Source organism: Camellia sinensis, chromosome 15, assembly GCF_055761805.1.
Source record: "Camellia sinensis isolate YWXY chromosome 15, ASM5576180v1, whole genome shotgun sequence".
Lineage (NCBI taxonomy): Eukaryota > Viridiplantae > Streptophyta > Magnoliopsida > Ericales > Theaceae > Camellia > Camellia sinensis.
Genome location: NC_138975.1, coordinates 142906977 through 142915223, shown reverse-complemented (window position 1 = coordinate 142915223; position 8247 = coordinate 142906977). Strand labels below are relative to the sequence as shown.

Sequence of the window (8247 nt, the reverse complement as noted above, 5' to 3'; positions counted from 1 at the left end):
TTTTTCGTATTTTAATGTTTTCAATGAATTTTTTTAATAATTTAAGTAGTTTTTTTTTTTAAATGATATATAAGTTTATTTTTTAGACTTAGTGATGTGTAAGTGAGATAATTAGTTAATGATTAGACAAATATATGAAAGAATGTTATTTTAGATATTCTAATTGATTGTCACATCATTAAATTTAAAAAGAGAATTTAATTTTTAAGCTTAAATAGTAATGTCCTATAAAAAATCCTAATTAGTTAGGCTATGTTTGGCATGTGATTTTGGGGTTATTTTAGCTACAAAAATGCAAAATAGACAAAAAAATCAATAAAACAAAATATCATATCCAAATCATAATCATTTTATTTTTTCTCTCACAAAAATTAAAAAATTATTCCAAATGAAACTTTTTAATTTCAAACTAAAATAATCAAAAAATTTAAATGAAGGCTTAATCTTCTTACTGTATATGGAGAAACAGGTTGTCATGTGGGGATGTGCCATGATTAATTGCACATAATTCCAAAAACATCTTAAACGTACACTTAGAACGTGATAATCTCACGAGCTAGTATATATCGAGTAGTTTTTAACAGCTCGATATCTACCCAAATTTCTAGTAGCCAAACAAGTAACAGCAAATTCAAGTGTCCACAACCCCCACCCCCCCCCCCACACACACACTCTTATATATTTCATCCATGCATTCTAGGTGAGTCTCCAAATCCAAATTCAAGGAATCTCTTTCTTCTCTGTCTCTCACATATATATATATAGTCTATACTTCACACAAGAACAAGGGCAACAACACACACACACACACACATATATATATATATCGGGTCCATGGCGAAATCCTATAGCCTAGATGTTATTGTTTCCATATTGCTATTCTATCATTCCACTACTTCATGTATGTAATGTATATTCATTCTACCTAGTACTACTACTACTAGTACTACTTAATTATATGTATGCTTATATATAATTTGTATGTATGAACTATGTTGCAGATTCAAAAGGCATTGGAGGAGGATATATAGATCCAGAAACAGATGGAGTTATTAGAAGGTGTTGGGCAAGCGATATTCGGATATATCAATGGCAATCTGGGTATACAGCTCTTAACATACCTCAATATACAGTCCAAATAGTGAATGAGGCATGGGGTGGTGGTGATGTGTTTGATGTTCACATTTCATGTGCTGAATTTGCATCCTTCAGTCTAGTGAATCCAATGGTGTTCCGTCGTATCGGATTCACTCATGATTGCCTTCTTTTAAATGGCGGCATACTTCTTCTTGGTGAAGTCATTACTTTCCAGTATGCCAATATTCTTCCCTACACTTTCAATGTTGTACGACTTAGATGCTAAAATTCACACACAACTTCATGAATTTGTGTGTCTTAGAAATCTTGAAGATTCGTTTGTTAGCATTATTGATCACTTTTTATATTCCAAGTGCAATAAATAGTGTGTGGATGGATCGAGTATGAACTTTCTTTGCAGTTGTTATCTGGCTCATTTATGCAATGTTTTCAGCTTGTCGATGAATACTTGATGATTTAAGAATTGAATTTTAAAAAGGAGAGAGAAGATAAAATATCCTCCTGCTATTTAATAATTCGTGTTCTGTTCTATTATTTTTCTTTTCTTTTCTTTTCTATTCTATTTTATTATTTTTTGGGTTAAAATGTTACCTTTTCTTGAATTTAGCGTTTGATAATATGATTTCATACTTAAAATTGAATTGATTAAATGATAATCAATTAAATCTGTTTAATAACCACAATTGATACTGCTTACAAATTTTAGTGTCTTTTAAAATATAAGTTAAAATTTAGGGCAAATTATGTAAATAGTTGATGTAGTTTACACGTTGTATCATTTTGGTCCCTCTAATTTCAATTTACTCGATTTTGATCTTAAATTTTGAATTCTGTATCATTTTGGTCCAATTAAAAATAGAAGTTAAGAAATTGGACGGAAAATTTGCACATGGATAACATGTGTAGAGTTTTTAAGGGCAAAAAAGTCAATTTGCTCTCACTATCAATTAACTTAGGGAGCTTCTAGGGAGCTTCTATTTACACATACCCATTCCCCTCTTTACACATCTTTTTTAATAAATAATTAGTTCGGAAGTAGATTTATGAAAATAAGCAATTGGTTCGGAAGTAGCTTTCTGAAAATAAACAATTGGTTCGGAAGTAGACTTCCGAATTTTTATTATTTTTTCGATATTCAACTTCCGAATGTGTTTATTTGATGTCTATAATAATAATTTCACTTGAAAAAAAATTTATAATAAAAATAATTTTTATGAAGTGTGTGCAAAGAGGGGAAGGTGGATGTGTAAATAGAAGCTCCCGAGCTTCTATTTACACACACCAAATACCCTCTTTGCACACATTTAATGATATTTAATCTTATTACAATTTTATCCCTAAATGAAATTACTATTTTAGACATCTACCCAATTCAAAAGTCTCAATGCACACATCCATTACGTTGAAGCTCCAAGTTTAGCACTCATTCATTAAGCTAAAGTCAGTCATCCATCACGTTGGACTCACCTTCACAGAGCATCACTTATTCTTCATTCATCATTGTTCTTGAGGATTTGCCTTCTGAAAATCAACAAATAAGTGTTTATGAGAAACATAGCGAAGGAAATGAGAGTGTTTTTTTTTTTTTTTTTTCCAGCGTTGTTCGGATAACCAGAGTTGAATTGTATTATTTGGTTCAGAAATCTACTACCGAAATAATTATTTACTTTCGGAAGTTGTTGTCCGAACAAAGTTATTAATTTCGGAACTTATTGTCCGAACAAAGTATTTAAATTCGGAAGTTGTTGTCCGAACAAAGTTAACTTTTACAACATTCAACTTCCGAAATTTTAAAAAAAATTCGGACAACTACTTCCGAATGAAGTAAATTTTTTTTTTCCCATTTTATATTCCAAATTTGCAAACTGCAAACTAAATTTACAGTTTCGAATTGCAAATTTATGTTTATAATGCCATTAAAAATTTGTAATGTTATACAAAACATGTAGGAATATGTGTCAACTGAAGGAAGTTAGGTTTGCGTGGATTTTGTGTTGGATCACACTACTCAATTCACAACTGAACAGGTTCACTCTACGAAATTATAATGATTATGTTTCAAATTGCTCACCAAATGTAAATGTTTGATAATAAGAAAATATCACTTACAAAATCAACGACCATTGTTACCATTTCATTCTAAAAATAAAATGTCATTACAATGTCATTACAATACCATTGTTGCCATTCCATTGTAATAAGAAAAATGTTAACTACTGTTACCATTACAACAATATCATCTTACAAAAATCACCAAAAAAAATTTATCAACACGCAAATAACATGTCACGAATCAGCTGTATTCGTACGCCTTAGCCTACGACTGTATGTCAATGTCGAAGATGGAAAGTGACCTCCAGTATGACTAGGTCCAGCAGAACTAGGTCTAGCTTCGTCAATGTGCTGACCTTCAAGGACATGCGTCATACTCTCGATAGCTTGGTAAAGTCGATAAGGATGTCGAATCCTCTCCTCATAACCAGCGTCAATAATAGGATGTGAAATCTGCAGTGCATGTGCAATACACTGCATTTGAAAAGAATATCACATTTTAGGGAACATATCAAAAAATAAAAAGTAAGTTACATATGCATATGAGAGGATAATAGATTACATCGGCATGTTCGCTGAAATCCGGATGGTCATGGACACGTGGTTCATTAGTGTGCTCAACATATAGGTGCGTGATACTCTTATACCAATCCATGTAACCCGGCACACATTCCCAAGGTTGACGAACTGGTGTGCTCCTCCGTTGCTCAAATAACACGTGGTTATCCCAAGCATCCCAGATCCTATCCAAGTATCTGTACATGACTGTATATCGTGCAGATATGTTTCCTCACGCACCACGACTGGGAGCTAGCGGTGCATCTGGGATGGTTTGAACCCTGCCAAACTGCCTTAGAACTCTATCTGGATGATAGGGTTCGACAACGTCTAAGCACTTTAAGCATCCATGGTAGAACGTAACCGGGTTACATGGATACCGGTCTCTGTAGCTGTGGTATGGATCCCAAATAACCTGTAAACGTAAAATGTTTTTGAATTAAAGTATATAAAGGGTAAGATAAATGGAAAGTATTAAAATTATCTCAGGATGAGTAAACTTACATCAGTAGGTACCAAACTGTCAAGCTCGGCTCGAAAAGATTTCAAATGCTTAATAGAGGAACCCGCCTCTCTCCTAGATGCCCAATGGTACACGTGTGGCATGTCTTCATTGTAGCCCATGTTCTGATGAGGTCGGAATGCTCAGAAGTGCTCATAAATCCACGCCTCCAAAAGAGTCATATAACTACCCATCTGCTTAACCTCAGACCGGCTAGCATACCCCAACTTTCTGTATAAAAATGCTAATGCAGCAGCACCCCAGGCGTGTGTGTAATGAGTGTGTGTGTAAGTAAAGAGAGTGTGTATAAAATTAATGAGAGTGTGTGTAAAATTATAATAAGTGTGTGTAATGAGTGTGTCTAATGACAGTGTGTGTAAAATTATAATAAGTATGTGTAAATAAAGAATGCCCATGCAAACAACAATATACATGCCCATGGTGGGGAAATTATAATAAGTGTTTAGTCAAGTGAAATTACTAATAAGTGTTTAACAAAATTATAATAAGTGTGTGTAAATTATAATAAGTGTTTTAATTAAGTGTTTTAATATACAGCAGAAGGAAAAAAAAAAAAAAAAAACTTGTTCGGAAGTTCACAACCGAAAATACATATTCTGTTCGGAAGTTGACATCCGAAACAAAAATATAATTTCGAAAGTTGAGTGTTGTCCAAATTCAATTTTTTCGGAAGTTGACTATCGAAACAATGTAACATTTTTGGAAATCTACTGATGAAATTATTGATTACTTTCGGATTCCTACGTCCGAACACATTGTTATATTTCAGTTAACCAGTTCCGAACGACGGTTCCAAATCAAAAACTCTACATTCCAAGTGAAAAACTCTACAATGAGGATTGAAAATGAGGATTGAATAGGAATGATGATTCAAAAGTAAACTCACCTAATGAGGATTGAAAATCTGATGGAATGCTTCAATGGGATGCAGCTTCGTGGATGAAAATGCTTCAATGTATTTGCACACCTGGGTTGCTCACGGTAAGCTTCTATGTGATGGAATGCTTCAATGTATTTGCACACGGTAAGCTTCAATCCTCAAGGTTGAAGATGTAGCTTCAGTTTCAATAGGTGTGTGTATTTGCACTGTTAGGAGAGCTGGGTTTGGGGTCGGGGGTGTATGTGTGTGTATGAGGGTAGATTTGGAACTCATCGTGTGTGTAGTGAGTAAATTGATTAGAAATTAATTTTTTTGGTGTGTGTAGTGGGAAGGATGTGCAAAGAGGGGATTAGGTGTGTGTATATAGAAGCTCCCATTAACTTAATGATTAATCCATCTAACTCAAAGTGAGTTAACTCACTCCCATTTAACTCAATGATATATATATATATAAATATATGTATATATATCTCTGTACACAGAAGAGAGAGAGAGAGAGAGAGAGAGAGAGAGAGAGAGAGAGAGAGAGAGAGAGAGAGAGAGAATAGGGGAATACCATTGATGGAGTCAACCTAATTCATGACCAAGCACTGAACCCAAACCAGCACACCACCAGTGCAAAACGTAACCTCACAACGCTGGGAAAACCAGTAAGGCAACCATAAATTTGAACCAAAACATAGCCCAAGCTAGAGTAGAACCAAATTAGTATTGGATTATTTTACTATCACTACTATCATTACCACCACCACTACTATGCCATCGCCACCGCCATCTCTACCACCACCACCATCATCACAATATAAAAATTAAAATGTTCAATTTGAAAATAATAAATAATAAATTTGATTTTGTTCATATCAAACAACTTATTTTTAATTCAGCACTTAAATTTTTATCAAAAAGCTTTTTAGCTTAACAAATTTCGCATTTAAATTTTTATCAAAAAGTTTTTTAGCTTAACAAATTCAGCATTCAGATACTTAATTTTCAATTTTTAACTTTTAGTTTTATCAAACACCATCTTTGTCTTTTTGTTAATCGATTTTGATTAGTCACTGCTTTAGTCATTTTTCAATTCAAAAATGTTAGATATTTCAAATGAACTAACAAATATTCTATTAAATCTTTAATATAGATCCAATATGGTGTGGTCCCACGCCACACATAAGTATTTGAAAGTAGAATATTTGATATACTTATTTGGGATTTCTAGTATTGCTAAGTTTAATTTGCTCTACTTGAATTGGCAGATAAGGTCTTATTATTAATACAATTCTTTTTCTCTTTATGAAAATAAAAACAAAAATAAATAAATATGCAATTTGAAATCTAAGCATTTATGTTGTAAGAAATCATAAATAAGAGAGAGGATAAGCATGAAAACTTAAAAATAGAATTAACAAACAACAAAATTTCATTTTTTTAAAAAATAAAAATTAATAATAAAGCAATAAAAGTAATACACCTTTAAATACAAATTAAAATAAAAATTAGTTTAAGGTCCCTCTCCCATTTTTAGTAATGGAAGAGATCCACAATATTATTTTATAATGTCTAAAGTTCCTCAACCCTACACCTATATATCACAGAAAAATTTGACTTTTTCAAATCAAATCAAATCAAATCTCATTTCTCTCTCTCTCTCTCTCTCTCTCTGTTTCTTCCCTTAAAATCTCACTTGATCGAATCCCTAAATCTCTCTTCCGAAAACGAATCGGAATCCAAACCCAACTTCGAATCCAAATCCAAATTCAGAGTCGAAATTGCATTTGAGTTCATCAACATCACGTAATTTCCTCTCTGAATTTGCAAATTCATCAATCCAAATCTGGTGACGTAATTTGATTATACTGCCCTAGATTGTTAAGCTCAGGTTGGTTTCGTAGGAGAAGAAGCAACTTTTTCGACAAGTAATCGATGAATTCAACCCCACTACCTCCACCCTATTTTTGCTTCAGCTTCAGCCTCCTTCCTTCTCGTGCGCTTCAACATAGCGATGAAGAAATTTCTAGTGATGAGATTTTGGGCCAGATAGGAAAAGTCCTTGCATATTGTATTGCAATTTCTGGTGATGAGATTTGAGTAACAAGTTATAAGCCTGTGGACCATCCCCGAGTTTTTTAAGGGCTTGAACAGCTGAACGAAGCTTAACCCAACGAATAGAAGGCTGGCAAGCAGCCTTTGCAAGTTGATCGGCTAATTTTTGTCTTTGTTATGTGATAATAGTCTTCAATGATATGAGTGTAGGCGGAGTCAATGTTTTAGTAGTGAATTCTGGGGTAACATTAATGTTCTAGACCCAGTTACAGTTAGAATCAAGAAAGGTATCTGGTTGGTTAAAATTTCTCTGGCAGGTGTTTGGTTTGTTCAAATTTCTCTGGTAGGTCTTTGGTTCAAATTTCTCTGGTATTGGATTTTCTCTACATTAGCGATTTTTTCAACAAAATCAAAATTTCTCTAGAGAGAAACAAAGAATTTCTCTAGGTTTGATTTCTATTTTTCAACTCCAAATAGATTGTTCTTATTGCATTTATGGTTCTGACTTTGAATTTTCTCTACATTAGCGATTTTTTCAACAAAATCAAAATTTCTCTCTCTAGAGCTAATGTGTGAACCATGGAACATATTTTGCTTGAGGTTTATAATCTTCAACCAGAAAAGATTGTGAGGGAGAATTTCTCTGGGTTGGAAAGAGGGATTTTCTCTGATTTGAGTGATTTTCTCTGGATTGGAAGGGGATTTTCTTTGAATTTAAGTGAATTTCTCTGGGTTGGAGGGGGATTTTCTCTAGGTTTGGGTGAATTTATCTGGAGTGGAGGGGAGATTTTCTCTGGTTTTGAAGAATTTCTTTGGATTGATGTGAATTTCTTTGGGTTTGAGTTCTGAAATTTTCTTTCATTGCAACAAGGGTTTTGCTCTCATCTTCTAAAGGATCAATTTTAAGGGATTTCCATGAAAGACGCACTCTCAAGGTATTGTGATTATCCAACTGACTCCTACTTACCCAATTCAAAAGTCCCAATGCACACATCCAGACTTCACGTTGAAGCTCCAACTTCAGCTTCTTCCATTGAGGTAGAAGTGAATGCACTCATTCATTAAGCTCCAAGTTCAGCTTTTTCCATTGAGCAGA

General features: G+C 33.5%; 1 long non-coding RNA gene across 1 annotated transcript; it reads left to right on the top strand.

Moving 5' to 3' along the window:
- The first annotated feature begins 665 nt into the window (after positions 1–665).
- LOC145813913 (uncharacterized) lies at positions 666–1611 on the top strand. Its single transcript, XR_014357340.1, has 2 exons — positions 666–901; positions 1002–1611. It is a non-coding gene; the product is annotated as an uncharacterized LOC145813913 (long non-coding RNA).
- Positions 1612–8247: the final 6636 nt, after the last annotated feature.